This window comes from Pezoporus occidentalis, unplaced genomic scaffold (assembly GCF_034315485.1).
Source record: "Pezoporus occidentalis ecotype Australia unplaced genomic scaffold, CSIRO_AGI_Poc_V1 ctg123, whole genome shotgun sequence".
NCBI classification, from domain to species: domain Eukaryota; kingdom Metazoa; phylum Chordata; class Aves; order Psittaciformes; family Psittacidae; genus Pezoporus; species Pezoporus occidentalis.
The window spans coordinates 2,053,176-2,078,481 of NW_026913027.1; the positions used below are offsets into that span (position 1 = coordinate 2,053,176).

Genomic DNA, 25,306 nt, shown 5'->3' on the forward strand with positions numbered 1-25,306 from the left:
CAACAGCTGCTGCCCATTGGGCTCAAGTTGCTTGGTCTCTCCCATTGACAACAGCACATCAGCAAAACCAAGAAAACAAAGGCAGCAATAATACCATTTTCAGCCATGCAAATGTTGTGTTATACACCTCAAAATCTCACAGCTCTCCCCTTCTGTCCCTATTGCCCAGCCAAGCAATGCTTAAGAATGGTACCTGCCTCAAACTAACTCACAAGAAACAGTCTGGAGTGCAGATCCCTGGTCTGATGGGTGTAAGAGGTTAGTAACATGGACACAGGCAACTACATAGCACGGCTGCAGGGCCGGAAATGGTCCCTGTGCATCTTCAAAAATACATATAGGTTCTCTACCCTGGTAGTTGATGGCTATTTTTTGATTTTTCCATCTGCAAGAAAAGGAGGTAGAATTTTTCCTTTGACTTCATTAAAATGGTTTGAGACCCTGAAGTGAAAGTTCCTATACTACTATAAAGGACTATTAATAAAGAAAACTGTAACACTGTTTCAGTACATCACAAGCAAATTTGATTTCTAAAGTGACAGCAGACTACTGAAGTATTGATTCCAATTCACCAGCTGACAAAATAGTGTAAACCTCCTCCAAACTCAATGCAAATGCATGGACCATTGCTTCTTCTCAAAGAAAATGAAGTCTAATTTTACTGTCTCTCAGATTTATTTAAAAATTGAGCAAAAATAAGAGAGATAGCAGCTACTAACTGGTGTTTCAAAACTAAGCACAAAGGAAATCACAAATTTCGGTACTCAGTCTCTCAGCATCATAGAAGTATGTATTTTTCTATATAGAAAAGCAAAGAAATTACTTGCAATGGTCATATTTTAAAATGAGAAATCACTATACAGTGCCTATGAATTGTTCAAGGTAATGCAGCGCATGTAATATTATAAGAAAGTGCAACCATCCTGAAAACTTTATTTCTTGGCCTTAAAAATGCACTCTCTGCAAGAATATTAATTTTATAAACAAAACTTCCCATAAAAGTACTTTACATTACCTGGCAAGAACATCAGAAGGAGCTTAAAGGGCCAAGACTGTATAAAAGAATAATTATGGTTAAGAACAGACTAAACACTTTCCATATGGCAAATGATACCAAAAGCTACTCCCATTAAAAGGGAAGGCAGCAATACCAAGTGCACCATATTTCTTTACTGCAGCATTTTTTAAAGGAAATGCTTAAAAGCAGGCTGTGACACACAGTGGTGTCCCAAAGCACTGCCAGCTTCCCTCTGCTATGTGCCAGCTCCCCACCAGCCCTTCCCAGCCCACAGCACACTGCAGGAGGGATGCACCAACGCACCACCAAGGGCAAAGCTGGTGCTCAGCTGCTAAGCCCCATGTGATGGGTCTAATCCAACGCACTCGAAGTTTCCTTGGGAGCAAGAAGCAGGCACCTGCTTTTTTCCTCCTGCTCATTAAAAAGTAGTTTGGGAACTTCTGGCAAAGAGGTAGAACAGGAATTTCGGGAAATATGAGTTGGACCAACACATTAAGACATCACAGCAAGATTGATGAGTGTATGCCTAAGCTTTCACTTTTCAGCTATGCCATTTTAACTGTGGTAATCTCCAATTTCCCCTCCAACTAGTTCTACTTCCAATAGCTGCTGGTTTGTTAAAGGATTTTATCAGAATAGCTCAAGACAGTGACAATCTTGAGGCACAGCTTTGCAAAACAAGTATGAAAGGAAAAGAAGCAACTCTGCTCCTACTTTTTGAAGCTTTTAGATTTTTCTGCACACATCCAGACATCTGGAATTAACGCTCCATCTTATTAAGCAGTATTTCTAAGAGTGGAGTTAAACATTTACTTAGTTACATGATTCCCAGGAAAATACCTTCTGCAGTGAGTATCTCCAGGAGTTAAGACCAAAAAAAAAAAAAGTAAGCTGTCATCAGGATAACTAAAAACCCTAAACCCTTTAATTCCCACCTGATGGCTATTCCCGGAAACCTGCCCCTTTGGCAACAGCAAAAGTAAGCATGAGTGCCACTTCAGTTCTCCATGAGGCAGTTGGCATTTACGTTAATGGATATGTAGGCAGTGGCAGAAGGCTTTTGCTTTCCCAGGTTATTACAGTTCCCTCATTTTGAATCAAGATTTTGTCATAATACCATTTTTTAATACAAAAAGTAGGTAGGTGTGATCACAGACCATTCACACAGCCTACAAATCACCTTCCTTTTTCCCTTCCCTGTACAGCGGGTGACCCAGCCATGCACTTAGCTACCTTCTGCTGGTATAGCTCCACAAAAGCCAGTGGTGTGATGATGAGTTAAGTCAAGCTCCACAAAAGCCAGTGGAGTGATGATGAGTTAAGTCAGCTGAGGAAACATCACAGGTTCTCATTGAAATATGTAAGAAAAAATAGCCTTTAAAAAGAAAAAAAAAAAACAAAACAAAGCTAACACAACTGGAATGCTCCCATTCCGCAATCTATTTAAATACAGACAGCAAGCTTACTTAAAGTTGGGGTACAGGAAGTAAAACGAGTCCGTCTTACTAGCAAAGGCCAGGAGGGTGAGTAAAGGAAGCTGCTGTGCGGGTACCGTACAGCTGCAGGTGTGCTGCAGCCTATCAGCACTGCAGCTGCACAGGCAAACACTGCACCACTTTACTTTCTCCAAGATTTTTAAGCTGTTGTGGAAAAAAAATAAATAAATAAATAAAATCATTCATTAGCTCACAGCTCGTCTTCGGAAACAGGTATTTCAAAATCTGAGGATAAGGCTGAGAGCCCTGAAGGCACAGATGACAATAACAATGAGCAATGCTACAGAAGATGCTGTGGTGAAAAAGGGTCTTTCGAACCTGCTGGGGGTATGTTGCCTGCTGCCTGGCTTTAATTCCATGCTAACATTGGCACTTACACCTCTGATGTCAATAACACTGTATACTAATTCCCCCAAGTCCTGAATTCTCAGACACCTTGCTGGTGCCTTAGCTAGTAGTGAGCTACTTGTGGTTCTATGTCCTGTGAAAAGGGACACTTCTTATTGGAATGGTGAGATTCTGTGTTGGAAATGGGATTCACTGAGCGTATATTGCTAAGCCCTAGTGATATTTCTAACCTCAGAATTTGCACATGTTGGCTTGAGTACAAAATCTGCATGGGACCTTTTGTTTGTTGTGGTCAGAGATGGGAGGCAGTCAGGCCTGCCTTCCCATCCTCTGGTAAAGGTAAAGTAGATGAGGGAGAAAACAATAGAAACAGATTCACTTTCTCCTCTACTTTGTCTCTGCTAAGCAGACAATAAGAAATGCCCAGAGATGCATGCAACCATGACTGTAGTCTTCAATCAAACAGCCAATGTCTAATGAACTGAAAATCCTGTCACCACTGAACTTCATTTCTGACCTAGGCTTTTCAGGCAGCAGAGGTCTCATGGATGTTATCCAAGTTTTTTTTATTTGCACAGGCCAGATCTTCAATTCTGAGTGCATTACACAACCTATGCTTCAAGTGATTCACCTTCACTGTAGTCTTCCTGGCTTCCTTCACTTTCAAAAGCAGTTATTTTCCTGACATGACGTAAAGTTTTTCCTTACCTGAAGAAATCACCTTGTCTACTGTAATGTCTAATTCCACCAATACAAGTACCAAATGACTGAGGTGAAAAGATCTGTAAAGTCAGTTATTTTGTGATTTCTATTTAATTTAATCCTATGAAAGTGGGTTAGGTCAGAGAACCTCGAATGTTTAGTTAACGATCCACGTATAAGCATTGCCATCCCCAAGAACATTTCTGGACAGGATGTACTACAGAGTTAAAAAAAAGAAGCAATTTCTATCACCGAGTTGTGTTTTTAATTCCAGACTGGCCAGTTATGATAAAATACAGAGACAGCTTAAAAATCATCTGCTGATAAAGGAGAGAAAAAAAAAAAAAAAGCAATGTTTTAAAGTCTGTTCTTCAAAAAGTGCCTCTCCCTCAAGAGAAACTATTCTGTTATTGTGAAAGTGCCAAATTAAGAATCCAGCTCAGATGCAATCAATGCCTTGGCCAACATGCCACAGCTTCCCCACTTGAAAAACAGTTTTCCCCAGTTCCTTTTTATCACTCACGTTTCTCTTGGCTTTTTAAATTTTTACTGAGTCTGCACTGCAGCTACACCAGAAAAGCTCTGATCTGTGCTGCACCTCCAAGCACTATTCTATCACATACAAGACCATTCTGAAACAACTCTCCTGTAATTAAAGCATGTCTCTGAAGCACCTGTAAACCTTACAACAAGGCAAGCATTTTAATTGACTGATGCTAGAGCTGAGTTTGCATCTATTATCCACATTCTACTTCATGTAAGGTCACATGACTGATACAAGCTTCCAATGGAAAAGAGAGGACTTATTCCATATGCCATTATACTACAATAGATATACAGACCTCAAAAGATCTGGATAGGAAAATACATTCTGGGACTGTAAGAAAGGCTGAAGTACCATGTAACTAATATCAGCTCACAAAGGTCAGGTATAAGAAAGATACAATAAAGTGATATAACAGGTAAATTACTGTATCTACGGAGATTTTCTACTGCACAAAATTACAGTCATGCTAGTAGTGATAATTTCATACTAAAAAGAATTTTTTCCATATTTAAAGTTGATTGAAAGACACTTTTTTTTCCTAAGTACACTAAATTGTCATGTAATCCAGACCATTTCTAAGTCACTCTAAAGGAACTGAGCCCTGCAAGTAAATTTGTTATATTTCTGCTATATTAAATAAGGCTTTTGTGACTGGGAATGTATCTTTCATGAGGCTCTTTTCTGCTGAAATGCACTGCTTTCCTGGCAACGAGCCGAGGAAGGTCAGAGACTGTAAGAAGGTCTACTCCAGAAGAATGTAACCCCAATCCTTTACCCAGCAGCCCTGCCACCACACATATTGGAGTCACTCGATAAGTGACGAGCTCACACAAATAATCTTTGGTTTTCTACTGAAAAACACGCATTTCCAGTTTCTCCTCCAGTATCCACAGCTGTGCAGCAAATGCAGGGCACTTCATTTATCAGAAGATGACAGTGCTGACAGAGGTAGTACAATCAGGCAGCCTCTTCCATCTGTTAAATATATGCCTCTGTTTCCTCTTAACTTTCTTTTTCCTTTTGCAGGCAGGAGAAGCAAAAGTAGTTTTAGGCTAAATATTTTGGCCATGTATACAATTTTTACCTTATTCTTCTTTAACTGACAAGTCAAATTCCCCATGTCAGACCAGCATAGCCATTTATGCCACTCACTGTTTGCTCACAAAAGGATCTATTGAGAATATAATACAGTATTGTCAGATCAGAATGACAGTTGATGATAATGCAAGTTCCTCTGTATACTGGTTGCCAATATTATAGTCTAACACTTATTGAGGTTTAATGCTCAAGGGAAAAAAGAGAGCGAGGCTCTTACTACAAACTGCAGCTAGATCAAGTTTAGGAAGAGCATAGCTCAATGAAAATAAGTTATTTTTTTTTTTAAAAACAAACCCAAAGTTTGGAAGAAATTGTGAAAGAGAGATGTATGATACATTCTGAAGATCAATGACAAACTCTCAATACACACAAGCATCTTTCAAGCAATCTGGTTTATGATTTTACTGATACTGGTTCACAAGGAGAAAAACAAATCGGCTCTCAGTGCCACTTCAGAACCCTAATTCAGTCTAAAAATGTAGCTTAAATTTGTGGCTGGTGCCACCATAAGGTAATAAAGGATGAGATTTATCATTCAACCTACAATGGATTCAGATCACATTACAATCCCTTCTCAGAATGGTAGGATTTTTTTGCGAGGGACTAGAAACTTCCTTAGCTCTTGAATTTACTGCCAGTTGTTTTGTAGGAAAAAAGCAGCATAGTAAGTAAAAACAAACCAAGAGACTCTGCCTCTGCAGTGGCCCGGCTGTTCCACAACCTCTGCTCAAAGCTTTCTCTCTGTTTCCATTCTTTGCAGTTGCAATTACTCCTCTGGCAAACACAACATAATCCAGTTCTCTTATAAACCAAAAATATTTAAAGGGAACAAAGCTGGGAAGAGAGTAACAAGCATGTGGCTCGATTATGTGCATTTTTACAAACTAGAAGTGTCAACTGTTTCTTTTCCTATTTTCCTTTCCACTCTGGGGTTACAGCCACTCCTTTTGCCTATGAATTGCCCAACTGGTGAATGAGGTCACTTTTTGGAAAGAGAAACATCAGAAAGCCTAACCCCTAAGAACATCTTCCTGGATACTAATGCTGTTCAATCTTCTAAACAGTGTGTTTGAGAGAGATTATTGGCTCAAGATAAAGGGATTTCAGGAATCCTCACAATGAACCATAGAGGAAGAAACACTGGGATCTGGAACAACACTCATAAATTTGATATTAAGAATAACAAAGATATGAAGAACATTATCATCACATCATTGGGGTATGTTCTAAAACTGCAGTATGTGGAAGGGGATCCATCTGTTGGCAAGCAAAAGTCATAAATATCTAAAACCAAATATATTATCATCAGTTTAACTTCCCTGGGCCACTTTCAGTAGTGTGTTTACTTATTCAATTTTTTCTATGAGACAGTTCCATCTTTCTCTCTTTACTGACAAAATGAACAGCAAGAATTATGAAACATAAGTCAAAGCTGAAGTTCAAAGCATACAAAATTTTATCTGTCTTCTGAGGAAGGCTACTAAGGCAAGTCAGGCCCTGATACAAAGCTATTAACTTGGGTGAAGAGCATGGCTGTAATGGAAATTTTCTAGCTGTTTTGCACAGTAGGGTGGAAAAAAGCTTACTCCTAGGAAAATTCTTCCAAGGCTGTCCTGCTTTACTGCAATTTTATGCTTATGTTTCTCATTATCAGAAGAGATTCAACACCCACAGGATTAGTTCCCCTTCTCCATTAGCCCGTCTTTAAAGATTGGGACAATAAATACGTAATAAACTGTGGCACACTATAAACAAGCCCCTCCATCTCTTCAGTTCATTTTGGACTTCTCCATTTCAGCTTCTGAGAATGCGGGTACTTTCTAGCTGCAAGCCATCTCTGCTGAGAAAGCAGTGGCACTGAAAGCTAGCAACATCTGGGCTGCAGCTGGAAGAGACCCTGCAGTTTCCAAGTGCTCCTTCAGTATATTGCACGCCACAGGTATGACCACAAAGGAAAAATATCAAGACTCAGTTTAGTGGAGGGTACTATTAAAAGGTTGAATTTTGTAAGCAGCTGTAATTCAGTAGATACTTTCTGAATACAAACTTAGGGACCCTCTCTTAGGGACAGAATGGGGTTAATTTTTCTCCCATAGGAAAAAAAGAAAGCATGGAAGACAAATCTTAGATGTAAGTCAGAACAATCATTTACAGTCATCAGCACGTTTTTATCACCAGGAATACCACACGGCTGCAGCCATCTCTCCCCCAGGTTAATGCTGCCTGAGCAGCACATTGCTTATGGGCACCTGGGTAAGTTGGGTGTTCCTCTCTAAATAGAGTAATAAACGTTATAATGTGCGATACTCTTACCTATGCACACACAATTTCTTTCTGGAAATTAAATCATCCTAACTACATGTACTGTTTCACAGGTTACCCCAGAAGTCTGGTAATAGCCAGCCCAGCCCAGCCCAGGCTTCATGCAGTGATTTCCAAATGGCTCACAGACCACCACCAGGCCACAATGCTCCCAGTTACATTTCTTTAGATGTCCCAACTCATGTCTTCCTTCTAATCAAGTGACAGAACTTGATGATATGGCACACAGTTACTTTTAATTGACAAAGCCAGTGAACATATCAGCATCATATGGCTTCAGCACTTTGTGTACCCCAACCAGCTGTTTGGAAACATTCTTGATATTTACTACAGGTCTTGCTGAGCTTCTTGTCAACACTGCCAAGTCCTTCTCTTCAGGGCTGCTCTCAAACCTGCAGTTGTGCTTAGGATTGCCCTGATCAACACGCAGGACCCTTATATTTGACCTTACTGAACTTGATGAAGTTGGCATTAGCCCAGCTCTCAAGTCTGTCAAGGTCCCTCTGGATGAAATCCCTTCCCTCCAGCATGTCAACTGCACCACATATATGTGCACCTCAGGCTTAAAACAAATGGTTCTTTAAGCTTATATACCTAGTAAGCTTGAAGAAAAAGAGGTGTGTCATTTTCAAAGCAAATTTCTCAGGATAAGACTGGGCATGCTTTTGCTCTGGAAATAACAGAACTAATAACATTCTCTAATATTACTGAGTGTGACTAACATCAGGTTCTTGATAAGTTCCAAAGTGTGCACATTGCAAAATAGCTGTCTGCAGAAACTCAAGCCAGAAATGACTGTGTGGTTAATGGAAAACTGATGTGTCTCACTGAACCTTTAGCAAGACTCCAAATATGAGTAATCTAACAATATCTTGCGAAGAGTTTAATTAATACTTTCTTTTAGCACAAATATTACTTTGCCTTACATGATATTATTAGCTTCCAACTGTGGGTAATTTTTATGCCCTAGGCATTCAGCTTTAAGCAGTTCTTTCTGTGAACGGCTCAGCTTGACCAATTATAATATAGGAGAAATGTGTATATGCAGGCTCAATTTAGTACACAATTAGTATTTCTTTTCTTCAAGAACAGTTAAATTTTCCTCAACATACATAACATGCATATACAGCAAACTCTTGGGAAGAATATTTCAGAAACTGTCCTCTTTCTTTATTTTTTTTAAATCATCACAAACCTGTGGGACAAAGCTCAAGCTCATCTATGAGCCCTTTCTCATCCACAGTCAAGCCAAGCTTAATGAGAACTTTCACATACACAAATATTGTTAGGACATAAAGCTGCCGGTAGTTCTCTTCACTACTGGATATATTCACACTCCCACTCCTCACTGCTCCCCTGCCATTTATGTCTCAGTCCATATTTCATACCCTTTTGTGGCCTATCCAGTGACACCCACCTGGCTGCGTCCAGTTCTGCCTGTGGCTTCATGGATGTACCCCCCAAAGGCTTTCCAAAAACAGAGGAAGAAGAGGAGCACAAGATTGCTAACCTCTCAGTGCCAGCCACGTAAAACCTACGCTGGGCTGTGTTCTGACCATCATGGCCCATTGTACTCATACATCATTTACCAGCATATAAACTGCTTCCAGTTAATAGAAGTTCTGACATTTTTCATCTATGACCATATAGTCCGAGAAGTTCAATATGACAAAATTTTCCCCAAGCAATCTTTCAGAAAATGGAAGTATTTATTGCCAACATGAATTAAAATGGCCAAATATATAGGATTTTTTGTTAAACAGTTTTTATTGATAAAGCTTGACATGTCTTAGCATGTCTGTTTACTTCAGTTTACAGTAATCACTTAATTCTTCTCTGTCATACCCAGAAAGATATTTTAAAGCATAAGATTTCTAGTGTGCTCTGAACCTCACACAGAATTGATTTCAGCACATACAGTACTACTGGTGTCTGATGCTGATGAATTACCCTGCTAGTGAAACACAATTTCTACTACATCAACAAATAGTTTGCTACAAAGGCCATAAGATTCACTCAGTTCCTACAACAAAAGCTCCCATTTCATCTTCATTAATCCTTGTGAAATTCAATAGATAAGAGAAAAATTCCTGCTAGCTAGCCTTATGGTATTCTCAACCATTTAGAAGAAAAGATAAAAAAAACCCCGACCACCAAACCAACAGAAGTTAATTTAAGCTGAGAGCCCCAGAGGAGTCTGAGGCCACTATTTGAAACTCTTGCCTCTTATGAAAATGGAAAACTATGCATTCACCTACTAATCTCCCAACACAGATTACTGAAGAGTAATATTTCAAGTGCTGAGAACTCCACAGATAGAGATCCCCAAAATCTCTTTCAGAACAAAAGAGAAGTACCCAATTTGAACACAACACTGTCTTTTAATTGGAATTTGAATATTTTTAATTCTATGCTATTTTCTCATATTTTAAACCCTACAATAGCCCAGTTTTTAAACATTATTATTTTGCTTTAGGAGAACAAAACAAAAAACCCCAAACAAACCCCCCAAAACACAAAACCAAACCACAACAAAACCAAAACACACACCAAAAACTAACAAAGAAAAAATAAATTAAAAAAAAAAAAAATCAAATCAATAAAACACCAAAACCACAACAAACAAAAAAAAATTTCCACACCTGAAGTTGAGAAGTCAATGGACAAGGAAAACAAAATCATTAAGACTCAGGATGGGGAAACTCTTTTTGGTGCAGCCAGTTTGCTGTGGAGTGAAGCACAGCCAGGTAAAACATTCCTGTGGCATCTCAGCCAACAGGGAGGAGCAGTTCTGTATTCTTTCACCATCATTGCTAAGAGAATACTCCCTTCACCTGAAAGAGCAGGTGAAATATTAGTGCAAAGCTTAATTTATGGCTGTAATATGAAGCACAGAGAAGCACATGACCTCTCAAAATAAAGCCACAGTTGAGGATCTTCTCCATCAATAACTTTCAATGCTTTATCCAGTGTCATATCATACAAGCCTAAATTTGGTGTAGTAGCGGAATGCCCAACTACATATTCTGAGTTTTATTCAGTTTATCTTCATCTCCACACTCGTCCCTTGCCGCCAGCACATTGGAATTACTTGCCCAAAATAGAACAATATGAAGATGAGCACAACATGCACATGTGTGTTGTATCTGGCTGGAAAAGGCCTCTGCAGCTTCAGCCTCCATACCTCAATGCACACAGGAGGTGAAATCCCACTTCCACAGACTAGAGCCCAGCTCAATTTACCCCAACATCCCTAGGTTCACTGTAGTTGTGGAGAATGTGCCTACTGAGAGTGTAAGCCCAATTCAACCACTGCTTTTTACCCATCTTAGACAATACCATCTCGCAAACAAAAGAATCTCAGATCCCTATTAAGAGTATTCTCCTGTTTGCTGTATTTTCACTCATTACAAATGGCTTCATTCTCAACAGAACATCACTTCAGACAGAAGTTTATTTAGACTATGTCATCCAGAACCTTGCTTCCATTTGCTTAGGAGCTTTCTCTTATTTTTAGTGACAAACATAACAGGATTAAGTAATCCGAACAACTACTTTCTCCTTTCAGTTTTTGATAATCTGCTCAGTGAATCATTTCTTCCTCTAAATCCACATAATGTCATGCTTGAATTGGTAAGAATCTTCATTTCACTCAATCTGAATACAGTAGTACAAACAGTATTAGAATCATACTCTATTACTTGCGAACAAAGTCAGAAGTCTAGATACACCCAGAATGCTGATTAGTAGAAGCCAGTGAACTTTATGTTCACATCCATAAATGCTGGATCAATGAAGTAATCTCTCAAATACTAAGACCCATCTATGTGATGTGAAACATCAAATCCTGGCACATGAGAAAATAAGGATCCAAGCCCAAAACCAAAAAATCCCCAATACTACACTGACTTCAGTGTCTGGTTAGTGGCTCTACCATGCAGGAAAAAGCAAAGCACCAATCTGACTGCACAGTATCACCCATGCTTTCTTATGGATCAGAACAAGAAAAATTCAGTTCATCTACCACGTGCTACAGATATCTTGCCAATGCCATGGTGCCTCCTATGTCACTCATGGTTTTTTTCTACAAAGAATGAAGGTTATATAAGCTTACTATCAGTTTCATAAAATAAAGGATGTAGTTGCTCAAGTCACATAACTGGACCTAATTCTAGTTTGAGCCGCATTCATGAGCCATTCAAAAAGCAAGGCCACAGAGTGTCTGCCTCCACAAAAAGCCATTAGTATTCTCCAGTGCTGTTCATTCCCTCTTTCACATCATGGTTACGTAGGTAAGATCAACAAGCAGGTACACATGCTATAAGCAGTGTCATTAGACCTAGGCTACCACATGACACAAAGCGATTCTAGTTTCTTAATTAACAAAGGCACCTTGAAGCAAGGGCATCCAGTCCTACCAAATCCTTAAATATGGCGAAACCTCTGGTCCCATAGAGCAGGTCATAGAGCCTCCAAAGAACAGACATTTAAACTCTTCTCCCATGCTGTATTCAGCTGAAATAACTTCTTCACAGAATCTTTTGTTGACACCCATTATAGTTTCCATTAGAGTTGCTGAGATTTATCATCACCAAAGAAGGATGTGCGCTAAACAAAACAGTATGCATGTTGCCCGCCCTAGAGAAACCACAATCTAAATTTTTCAGATTTAAGGATTATCTAGCCTTGGAATTAATTCATTAAAAGAAGCAGGGCACATCAAAGAGAGACTGACATGCACAGCTGAACTGGGAGAGAATACATTGGACTTCAGCTGAGTGACAGAAAATGATAACATTAATGGAGAAGAAATTAATGGAGTAAATGCAATATTGAAGCAAGAAGGTGGTGGTAGGAGTAGGCAAGTGGTAAATGGCACTGAGCCCCATAAGATCATTAGAGGCATCCAGTTTACAAGCATACTGCAGTTTTAGACCAGGGTACAGCCACCTTCTCTACACAGATGGGCCCTTCCATCCTTAAGGCTCCATAATGTAAATTTATAAAGTAGGTTGTATTATAAATATTGGAGCACCCTGAACTATAGAGATCCTCATCCTTAGCCTGTAATCAACATTTCTGCCAACCAAGTTCTGCGAGGGGAAATTCCTTCTAGATTGCCCATTAATACTAGAGTCTTTTTGTCTCTGCCAAGGTCACTGGACCGTGAGATGTTTCTGGCTACGTTTCCCAAGGCAATGAGGCTTAGAAGTCCTAAAGAGGATTTCTCCAGAACTTGGAAGAAATTAGTTCACTGGAGGTGAGAAACACCCAGGTTAACGTCACAGCACTAACTGAAACAGTGGCTAAACTGAACTGTTACACACTCTCCCTGGCTGCAGGCACAGATGCTCTTGCCAGCCTGGCTCTGTACTTCCCTGTGAGCATCAGTATTGCCAGGAGCTGCAATTACATTTGGGAAAGGGAGAAAGCTATGGGACAAAAAAGAAAGCTACCCCCCCCCCCCCCAGCTCAATCTCATTCTTAATGGAACATGCACTGCTAAAGCAGGCGCTGTTTCAGTGTTCTCATCAGATAGGAAAGTTGTTGAAGTGGCAATTTGGGGGGATACAGAATTTCAGGCTCACAGTCATTTGAGTTCCTTTTGAAAATTAGGAGCATGCATATGCCTTAGAGGAGATAATGAAGAGAGACCAGATTTAATTTATGGGATATATTTTAATTTACTCCTATGATGATTTAGATGAGGCAATAGTATCTTAAAATGCCTCTGAAACTGCATTTGCCAGCCTCGCAGAGTTCAAACCACTTTCCTTTAATAAACTGGTTATTGCTCTTCTTTAAATGTCATTATATTTAACATTTCTTCTTTGTTTCCTGTAGCATTAATCTCAGTTATTGACAGTCAGCAGCCATACTCAAGATGAAAGGAATTCTCTTGTCATGATTTAATGCATTTCACATCCTGATAATTCTTTCTTCATTCCTGCTGTTTTAAACAAAACTAGCTAGAAGCACCATTTCTGCCTTTCACTTATAACTACTGGCTGATAATACAGAAATACATCCAGGGGCAGTTTATTACGTTATCTGTCCCCAATTATTTTTAAGATGATTAATGATTGTTCACCAGAGCTATGTAACGACTACAAAAGTTCTTTGATATTCCTAAACAACAACTATCTCCCCAGTTTCTGAAAGCCCATCAAAGAGGCATGACTATGCACTCTGTTGTAAAATTGCCTACAGACAAGTCCTTAATAAACGGCTACTAAAGAACCACTGATTTATATTTTTATCTTACTTGCATTTGGCTATACTGTTCCTTATTTGTTTAAAGGAGGCGCTTTTAAATGATGGCTGCAACCCCCAGAGCACTGTTTAATGAATTCTAATGTTAACACGTTCAAAGGCACAAAAGAATTTGCTACTGTAGGCTGTTTGAGCCTCCAGTTTTCTTCCTTTGTTGCTTGTATCATCTCAGAGCACAGTAAATTAGTAGACAAAGAGCAGCATTTTATGAAGTATGTTAAAATTTCTTAAAATACAGCTATATTTTCATATTTATAGTGCACAAGCTTCCCATCACTCCTTCCTTCATGATTTGGCAGCAGTGCTGATTACAGAGGGGAGAGACCAGACCTCATTATCCCCCTACAAGTTCCTCAGCCTCTGATCTTCCGTATCTTTGTTCACCAACTCAACAGTCCCTCTGCTTTGACCTCTGGTTTTAAGCAAGTTGCCAGAGTCATTATCATAAATGACTGGTGTGAGATGCAAGTTATACACAGGAAAGCACAACAGTTATTTATGTTATGGTATGCTGCAGCACTCAGCTTACTGTTCAAGTAACTTGTTTAGACAGGGGAAATGATGCAGCAGCGACAGGCAGAGGCCAACTCATACCGCAGAGAAGTTGTGCACCACAGAGCATTGCACCAAAGAAAAACAGAAGAACCAGTTCCTACCCCAGTTTATTTTGGTAACACAAGAGGTGGATACAAACAGATGGGGAAGGAGGAGGGAATGAGAAGACACTCTGATCAGATCATCAGCACCCAAAGTGCTGTCAAGACTTTGGGAGGCAACCTGCCAAAGACGAACTTTAATGAGATTTTTAAGGGGGCGGATGCTCATTAATTTTATGACAAAACATGTAAATATTAAGGGCTTACAAAGGCAGTTCACTGCAGTGAAGAAAATGTCACTCTACTAGGAGGAACAGGATTGCCTCTCTGAAGTGGGCACCAAGCAGTATCTGTTGCCTTAACAGTGAAGAGGGTTAGCACAATTTGCAACCTGCAAAACCAGTCCCCAGGGGCATTTGCTGGCCACCTCCAAATACCCTCGTAACTCCCCACCCTCATGTCCAAGTCTCCTCTGGAAGGAAAGCAAACACACATATTGGGGGGGGGGGGTGTGCTGCAGAGCCCCCCTGGATTCCCATATCTTTCACAGACAGCTCCCCAATCCTGGTCTTCCTTATTCCTGCTGCAGTGCTACAGGCCAGTTCAAACAGCTCCAGGGAGGATACTTTTCTTTGCCATGTGATTTTGGGAGTCATATCACTGTCTTAGTCACCAACTCCCACTTTGAAAAGTGCTTAGAATGCTTACAAACTTGATTCCCTTCAAAGGCTGTAGATATTATTAGAGCTTAGATCTCTTTCAGAGAGAGAAATATGGGCTTTATTGTATTGTATGGTTAAGGAAAGGTTTCCACTAGGGTCTCAGAAGATTGGGAATTTCTAGAATCTGGGGTCCTTCAAAAATATAATCTGTTGATTTACAATACCAAAAATTGTTGAGATTTTTTAACTGCAATTTTCAAATATAGTTAAGAGAACTCTTACTATAACTCTGAAGCAATAGCTAATTGATTTTTATTCCTGTCCACAACAAGGTCATCACTACATATAGGGAAGCAAGATAGATTTGGGGCACTGTTTGTTTAAGGGCTAATTCTTATTCCAAATAATGATTAAAAAAAGATCAAAAAAGGGTGATGTTGAATAGAGTAAAGCAATTAAATGATAAAATACATGGAATGGAAAATGAAAAGCATTTGTAGTTAATGAACATACATCAAGTGACCAATGGTTTCAGGGGATTAGACTCTCATGGTAATAATTACATATTAATGTAATCAGTAACAGCATATATTCATTATTCAGTTGAAATAAAATAGTAGCACACACAATTCTGCATCACAATGGACATTCAGTTTAGCTAAATTGAACTATGCTGAAACTTGGTACCAATGTATGACCATTTGAAAGACACTTTTGCTGCCTCTACTAGCCTTAATAGGCTTTTTGAGCACAAATGGGATCAAGCATGGTTTGTCCTGAGGATTTCGCAACTTGGAAAAAACTTGCAAATAAGAGATATTTATTCAAACTTGGACACAGATAATCTTTTGTCATGCAGATTAACTCCTTCTCAAGCACACAGGACACACTCAGGTTTACATGGTACAGCTCCAGTAAGCAGCTCAAGTCTGAGGCTCCTAAGGTTTTCATTTTAAGATAACAGAAGCGCCCTGTGATTTGCTTTGAAACCCTGTTCCACAGCAATACTAATCAGAATGTACTGCAGTTGTGAAACCATGGATTAACAAGGTTTACTCTGTGGCTGACACTTTCAATTCTAGATTGACCACAAACAGAGGACTGAAAACAGAAACTAAAGATCCTTACCATGCTATTCATTCATCCTCTTGACAGTATGCTCTAGTAAGAAGTGCTGCAGTCAGCTCAGCTGTATATATTTCACTGGCAATTCCTTCAGGGAAACACCCCCACACACAGCTCCAAGCTTCACTGGACCTCACAACCTAAATAAATTAATAGAATTTGGATGTTAGATTTTTAAGGAAATAAAAATGCTCCAGAAAGTGGTATAAGTGGTTCACCAGACAAACTCACTCTTCTTGTGTCAGAAAAGAACAGGGAACATCTTTGCACTTGTATTTGGGAGGAGATCAAACTACGCTGCCATGACTCTGTGAGATTGCCAATGAACACCAAAAATACTCCAATTCTACCCAGACAGAAGTCTGTGTTCAATATAGCATTATTACGTGATGCTTAGAGCAGGAACTATAAGCAAAGGATTTAAAGTATATCAACATCAGAGGAAAAAATTGGATAGTTCAAAATGTCTCTCAGTGTCTGATGCTCCCACTTCCTCCTGATAGACACTTCTTGATAGAACTCCATCTCACATGCCTCTGAGTACCTTGTGGTGCATGGCAAAGAATCAAATACCACAGAGAACCCAGCCTCTGAGAGAATTAAGAGCATCAGGCAGGTGCAAACTACAGCCCTTCTAAGCAGTTTCTGAACCCACATACTGACATCTTATTTTTTATATGCATAAATTCCTGTTCCTTTATGAAAAAAAGATGCACCAACCCAAAAGTCAAAGGTTTCTAGCAAAATGCTACATTCATAGAAACTTTGTCATCTCTAGTGTGGGAGAAGAGACTAAGAGCCTATTCACGCTGTTATTCGTGATGTTGTGCCTTCCAGTCTGTAGTTACTGCTCCCTCAGTCAAAGCAAGTAGCTTAATTAGGCTGTACTGCAGTTAAGCAGGAGAGTTCACAAAGCTACTAAATACTTCCCATCTGAGTGGGAGTAACATCCGAATGCCAACAAGATCATGGACTGAATTTGAGAGCAAACTCAAAGTGGACCAAAAACCCTGCTCATTCATTCTAGTAGAAAATGGTTGGCGGGAAGGTGTGTGGAAGTAATAGAAGGGAGAAAGAAAAGCAGGAACCCATTGCAGCTACCTGCTGTCAAAACCAGGAAGAGGCTGAAATGGGAGTATAGCAATGAACACTAGAGGCAGAAGAAATGGCAGCCTAGAAAGGAGGCAGCAACTCCTGTAGCAGACAACTGCTGTATGAGAAAGTCTGTCTTACTCAAACCCAAAACATTATCCTTACTTTTCATGCAAGAACAACATCAAATATATGGAGGGAAAAAAAGAAAAAGCAGCATTATTTTCATTCTTCTTCTGTTCATGACTTCCTGACACTCATTTGCGTATGCCTCATGAGAGCAGACTGGGGCATGACATTCTGATGCATCATTATAAAGGACGAAGTCTACTGAGTACAAAAATGTCACCAGCACAAGACATCTCACCTCCACTCTCTTCCTGATCAAATAACAATAGAACGAGAGCTGTGTTTGTTCATCAAATAGGGAGAAGGAAAAAAAATGTAGGGATAACTCATTACATCAGTAAAAGTCACTTGAAAACAACATAATACAGGAACAAAGGAAGTGTTACAAAGCAGTGCAGCTTGGGAGAAAGTTTGGGGAGTGTGGTAGAAGAGTGTAAGACAGATGCAGAAGTGCCAGCAATGCAGGCAGGTTGAGTGTGATGCCATTTCCTCACACAGAATCTTTTATCTCTGCCTTATAAGGAACTACACGTGTTACGTTACCAGTTAGCCTGCCCCTTCTCTCTCTCTCTCACTTGCTCCTCACTAGCCCTGTTAAGAAAGGTGCAGACTCCTGAGAGTCTGCTGAGACTGCTCATGGTGTTTACTAAACCCACTGCAACTGCTGTTTTCTGTCCCTTCTTTATTCTCTCCTTGCAGTTCCTTTCAGAAGTTTTTGGCCTTTTCTAATCTCTTAGAACACAAGCATGATTCAGTCATTCCCATTTTAAAGCGCCTGACCTTCAACTATACTTTGGTCTTCCACTTCAACTCTTCTCTAATACACTTTTTGGTTACTATTTCTATCCCTCACTTGGCATTTCTATGAATTTGTTCTAACCAAGACAAATGACTTCATCTTTCTCAAGTCTCAGAAACATCACCCTATTCCCACTGCCCTGTCCAATAACTCCATCATACGTGACCATGCTGAGACTCTTGAAATGTCATCTTTTCTCAATCCTTCTCTCACTTATTTTTTTGGTAATTCTTTAACATTATCTTGGGTGGATTTTCCTCACAGATTCTGGCATGCCTCCATATACATAATGACTTTGGCCTTCATTTTTCCTCCCATAGCATTTTCCCAGCTGCAAGCTCACAGTTTGTCAGCAGAGAGAGGGGGGAGCTGAGTCAGATATCCACTCCTCCGCTCTTTGGTTCAACAAAAGAAATTTATATGCATTCAGAAGTCTCTGGCCAACTTTGACTCTCTTGTCTGAACACTTTGGCATAATTTCTTCAAATCAGCAGAGGGTAATTATATTCAGAAATACAAAACAAGGCTCTCAACCACATAGAGATGGTATACTATTAACTTCACAAGCAGTTAAAAAATAGCAACAGAAACTTGCTGATGGAATAGGCAGTAGCGTGAATCAACACCTGAATTATAACAAATTTTCAAGAAAGACTTTGAGTGCTGCTTCCTGCTATGAATAACAACTAGTAGGAGGGTGCAAGGAAGGACTATTCCCAACTAGTTAACATCTCAAATCTACTCTTAACAGTAGACAAAATGAATAAAATGAGTGTCTCTCAATGTACCATTTGCTGTGCATCATAACAGAAAATAATTGAAAGTCTTCCGTACTTTACTGTCACTTTAATAAAAAACACAACTTCAATAAAAAGCAATCATCTTCGTTTTTGCAGAAAACAAGACAAATTTTAAGATTGCCAGATAGAAAAAAAAAAAGTCTTCTGGTGGTTTTAACTGAAAGAGCATAAAGGCATCGTAACAGAGTTAAAAACTGTTCAGGCTGTGAAGCCTCCTACAATGAGTGTCTCATCCTCACATAGAATAGAAGTCATCAGTTCCAGGGGATGAAGCCACAAAATCACTGACATCTCATCCCTACTGAACAACTATGAAATGATGGAAAAATAATATAAGACACAACTTCCGTAACTTTATAAAGTAGAGAAAGTTCTCTTCATTGTACTTTGGTGAAAATACAGATAACTGTACTTCTGTTCAGCTCTCCTCTATCAAAAACAAGATGAAAAACATTTTGTGAAGCTATCAAGATCTACAGTGACAGAAAAACCTTGTAATCCACTTACTGAGCTTATCAGAGCAAATAGATTAGTGAAACTGCATTACTAAATGTCCTAAGAAGCACCAAGAACAGCTACAAAATCTGGAAGTGTAGGGTAATATTCCCCAAAAAGCAGGCTGTAACTCTAAATTCCTTCACAGCAAGGTACTGACCAGCTGTCACTAGAAAAGTTTTTCTTAATAGGGCTTTCCAGAGTTCAGTGTGTAGAATAAAAATAACACCCACCTGCTTCTTTTGTACAATGAAATAAAATGGTTAGCCTAATTTCTCCAGACAGAATGCAACGTGAGTACAGTACTGCAAAACATGCACCTCCAAGCTCTGATCTGAGGGCTGGTACTCCTTTGCCATTTTACCTGGGAACTTCAGCTACTTAAATGCTCAACAAAGCAAGGGAAATGATAAATAAATCACTGATTTTTCTTTTCATTTGCTAATGGCACAAATGGCAGTCACTCCAAACTTGGAAATATTCCTCATTGGGAATGAACGACAAATTCAGATTAACTTCATCACTGACATAAGAGAACATTGCTTGCATTTTGGTCATCAAATCCAATGGATACTTTCCCAACAGGGTAACAAAGGCTGAGATCAAGGTCCCATTTTGAAAAGTTGATGACACCTTTCCAGATAGCTGCTCAGTGAAGGAAAAGGAAAGAAGGACTGATCGTCGCTGAGGCAGGGGTCTCAAACTTATGTTCAACAAAGTGCAGCTCGGAACTATGGGCTGCAAAGAACACAAAATTTATCCAGAGACTGAATAGAGCTTTGAGTCTGCAATACTCTTCCTACCTCAATGAGCTTCAAAGTCAAACCAAGCTTTTGACCCACTTCTCACCTTACAAAGTAAGTAAGTATGCTTTCCTAAATAACAGCATGTCTACATTTTCCTTCAAAATCTACTCAAAATACTACATGTTTTCTTGCCAATGTGACTGTTATGAAAAATAGAAAGAACTTTGGCCTTTGGCTCAGATTCAACAATACTCCAGATATTAAATAAGCCAGGAACGTATGTGAGACAACTTAAAAACCAAACTACTGATTTAGTTCGACAACACAACAAAATATCTTGGTATTATTTATGACACATGCAATTGTTATTCAGATTATATGACGCACTAAAGATATTTATAACAATCACTGATTCATTCCATTTCTTCTAGTTTCAATGCCTAAGAACGAGAGGTTTGAAAGCGATGCTACCATCAAGATTTTAGGCTGCTGTAGGAATTTGTTTTGCTAAAGAGTTAAGAGCTATGTAAGCCTACACATTCAATAGAAACTCCCACAAGGAAAGCTTGCACAAAGATTCTGAACATCATATTGTAACAAAGCCTGAATAAATTCTGGAACTGTCACCCAGACTCCCGTGCTCCACTGAGCTGAGCTGCATCCATTACTTCCCGAGTATCATAGCGACAATCTAAGAAATCATTTGAAGAAGCTGCCTAATAATTTGTGTCAAACATCCCTTCCTTCTTTTCCCAACACCTGGACTCCAAGAGAAAGGACCTCTTCAGTGAAAGGACTTGAACCCTCTCTGTGACACTTTTGCTGAGAGCTCACTCCTGGTTCCATTTCAAGCATAAGGCATTTTTAGCTGCCTTTATGGAAATTGGGCTAGACTCAGTCCACTTTTATCTCACTCTCCCCCTTGGTCTGCTGGCAGCTCCTTTTAACCTCTTGTATGCCCCTGGCACACAGTGCTGGGGCAGCACTGTCATTCTGAGTGCAGGACTTTCAGGGCTGACCGAAAGTTAAAGGATGGTATTAAGGGTATTGACCAAATGCCTCTTAAATGCTGATGGGCTTGGGACATTGACCACCTCTCCAGGAAGCCTGTTCCAGTTTTTGACCACCCCCTTGGTAAACAAATGCTTCATCTGTACAAACTTGGTACTGCCACAGAGACTGAAACACTCTGATGTGCTTGCACATCTGCTAGCTTTAAAATGTATTTTAAAAGACACACCTCAAGGCCACCCTCAAAATCAGAGATAAACAAACAATAGAAAATTTAAAAAACTAAGAAACGGGCAGAACACAGCTATGTTTTTAGCTGCTTGCATAGAACTTCCTAGTACGAAGAGAAAGGCAAGTCAGAAGTGTAGTAATCTTTCAGCATGTGATGAACTGAAACATGCCCCTCTCTGTACATAAACATGCATGCTTTACACTAAAACAAAGGACTATGTAAACACCAAAGTTGGCTCAGACATACAACGTTCTGAAAGTGATCTGAGCCCTCTAGTGATGGAGAAAATTAGTGAAGTGTCCACTCTGCTCCCTTCAGTAAAGAAAGGTTTCTCATTATGCTTAAAGATGAAATGACAATAACACTTTGGTCACTCCTTAAGTTACATCCTTGTATTTTTTCATATGCTAAAACCTAAACTAACACCACAGCTGAGTCATACATGAATCGTGTAGAATTTATAGATTTTTTTTTTCTTGATATTAGATATTGTTTCCTTTCTGGGAAGTGTTATGACCCCATTGCTAGACTAATTATTTAAATCCACTAATTGGTTGTGAATCTCTAGCTCTTTTCCAGTGATATTTCATGTTTTCTCCCATGAATAAAGTGAAGTTTTATGAAAGGAACAAACTAACTTAACATGAGAGCTGGCCACACAGATTAACAAACACATATTTTCTTCTCACCGTTTTCCAGCTGGTTTTACTGACTCATGCTCATATTATTGACCTCAGTCCAAACGAAGTAAACCAGTTGCCTTTTAAATGTTTTTAAGCAAATCAACCCTCCCTCCCCAAGTTTCTACCACCGTGTGGCATTATACAGCATCTCAGATCATACCAGCATAGGGTAAATTCTGGTCTGTAGGAAAGACTTGTTTTAAGCTGGCCTGGCCAGCATCCATTGGTCCAGGACACGCTTGACAACCCAGAGGGGCACAGCTAGACCCCTAGCCTGCCCACCACTGAGCCACGGTGAGTTGTGCTTGCTGCAGAGACACCTGTGCAGCATCCCACATCCCAGGCACCTTCATCAGTCTACAGAAGGGCACTCCAAGATGACTTTCTAATGTTCGCTAAGTGGTCTAATTTCCTATGGTAACCACCACACCAGGCTTCTGAGAATCACATTTAATCATTCATGTAAAAGTTCAGGTCATGATTTTTCCAAAAGCAGGAGAACCCACTGTCTTTTAATGCAAAGTCCAGCTCACAAATCCTCCCCTTAGAAAACCTGCTCTTTGAAAACAAGCTTTCAGCTACAGCACATGGGTGAATGATCCGTGCTCCATGCCAGAGGCAGAGGGTGCTTAGGGCCACACTCAGAGCTCCGTAAGTGCCTCCAAGGTTAGTATTAGCTGAAGGTTTTTCAGCAGCTCAGTTTCAGAGTTAAGCATTTACTGCTAAAGTCTCACTTGAACATTCATCTTAATCAGTCCCAAAGTGATTAGTAGCACACATTTAAATAGAAGTCAGTGGACTCCAGCAGCAGAGACTTCCCAAAATCCCGAAGTGAGACCTCAAGAAGAGCCAGGATAGAAATATTTGAGATAAGGGGAAAAAATCCAAAACTTTTGGCCCAGCAAGCATTGCCCGCAACAACTCAACTAACATAGGAGTACCAATTCAGATTAAAGTTAGACAGATACATAGCTTCTGGTAATAGTTTTAGTTAACCCACAGAACACACAGAAAACAAGTGTGCACCAGAAATTTTTAAGATTACAAGGATACAGACCCTTTAAAATAGTTTGCATTGTTTGAAGACTAACCTATGTAAAATAGCCTTTGGTTAGAGGCTGGAAATGCGTCACTTTGACTCCTTTTAGAGCACCCTAGAGGACAACTTCCTGGGTGTAAACAAACACTTATTCCTGGCTAGTCCTTGGTGATACTAATAGGAGCCCCCATTAACCACCTGGAAAAAGATAATAATGACTTGTTTAGACTAGAGCTCATTAATTAGCAGCACTGCTAATATGAACAGTTAAATGGTAAGTAATAAAAACAAAACCAAAAAGAGAACAAAAAAGGAGGAAGGTGGCCAGCACGTGAGGTGGACTTTAAGCTCTGCCTGCTACCAGAAGTACTGCAGCAAAACAGGATGTTAAATTAGTTACAAGATGCACCACATGCAGTGGTGCATGAAATTATTTCTTATGGTGTGCTGCATAGATCCACCCCCTGTGGGAATGCAAACCTCAAACAGAGTGAGCCACAGAAAAAGGACTGTTCGCAGGGGATGTTCGAATCAAGATGCCTGGAGGCACAGGGCACGTGAATTTCACTAACTGCTTTATTCCTGAAACATGTTTAAAATATCAATAGTGGTGGGTTTAAGTTTAGATCAGCTTCTATGAATAATTGTCTGGATTTCTTCCTTACAGCACAGACTGCACAGCTAGATTTCCAACATATATTAGAACTTTAAATCATTTTCCTACTGTGCTACTGCACTGATGGGTCAGGCACAAATGTATTTTTTCCATCGTCATAAAATAGTAGCAAAATGAAAGTCCACCAAGAAGAGAACATATTAAAACCACCTCCCAGCAAGCATTATGAATGTTTTTTTTTACATTGTCTTATTGAAGGAAAAACCTGCATACTTGCCCTTTTCTTGATGCAAGCTGCTCTTACTGCGTAGGCAATGTACTTCAGGGAGAAGTGGGTAGCTGTTTACGGGAACATTCATTTCTGAGATCCATACAACCATCACCTTTATCTTCCCACAACAGCCCAACCACAGTTTGCAACACCAGGGAAAGCTGTGATGCAAGGGGTGACTGCAGTGAGAGCCAATTCAAGCCAGGGGACATGGGAGTTCTGCTCCCCATTGCTCCACAACCTGCAGCCTCATTCACACCAACATAAGGTCTCTTCTTCACAACTATCATGTCTTTTTCTTTCTCTTTACTGTTAGGACAGCAAAAAGCTTACAAACGCTAAGCTGGCAAAGGACAGGTATGATTTGTAAAGCTGTAGCCCCCCCACACACACACCTTAAAATAACAGAGTGCAGATGTGAATCTGGAGATAGACCTGAGCTGGTATCTTTAATGGCACTGGGCTATACCTGAGTTTATGTTCATTCAGTAGCCTGCATGCCAACTTGTGCTGCCTAATACTAACATACCTTTGCCTCCACTGCTGGTCTGAATCCTTGCTGTGCCAGCTCTACAACTTCTAGTGTTGTGATTGCCAGGCACTAATTGACACCATTTCCTCATTAAAGCCATTATCAGCAATGTCATGTACTGTTCTTTTTCACTGCCATTTCCAGATATGAACAGCACCTTTTTTTGGCATATGTAAACATAACATCCCAAATAACCAGATATGAATAACTATTAGTCCTAGGAACAGTTGCCATATTAAACAAAAAATGTGACTTCTCAAATGAAGCAGGAAGAGTGGGTTTCAGTTTTTCTCCTTGCATATTGGACTATGCCAGCAGATAACCCAAGAAACCCTCCTTTTTTTCTGATTTTTCAATTCAACTGAAGGTTAAAAGTGCCTGCAGGACAGTTGTTGATCAAATTTAAATCAAAGCAGCAAATGAGAGAGTTGAAGAGGGAGGACACAGCACAGGCCCATCACACCAGGAGCTCATCAGACTTCACATTCTTCCCTCGAGGCCTCACATAAGTTCTGTCCGGTTGTTAACTACGCGTGGAGTAACGATCCCAGCTCTACTGATGTCACTTCTCTGTGTGGAAACTGAAGCTAGGGCCAATCCAAGTCAGAAAATATCCAAAAGGGACCTATACAGGTAGAATCAGTTAGATTGAGGGCAGCCCTAAGGCCAAGCCT

General features: G+C 39.8%; 1 long non-coding RNA gene across 6 annotated transcripts in view; it reads right to left on the reverse strand.

Annotated features, from left to right (window-relative positions):
* LOC134157957 (uncharacterized) overlaps positions 1–25,306 on the reverse strand; it is a 128,328-nt gene that overhangs the window by 54,401 nt on the left and 48,621 nt on the right. For 3 of the 6 annotated variants that reach the window (XR_009962554.1, XR_009962553.1, XR_009962551.1), the window contains exon 2: positions 16,191–16,327. This is a non-coding gene — a long non-coding RNA (uncharacterized LOC134157957). Of the gene's footprint in view, positions 1–3,290; positions 5,129–10,162; positions 10,366–14,337; positions 14,582–16,190; positions 16,328–25,306 lie in introns of those variants that run through there. The other 3 variants (XR_009962550.1, XR_009962549.1, XR_009962552.1) reach the window with 3 other exon arrangements.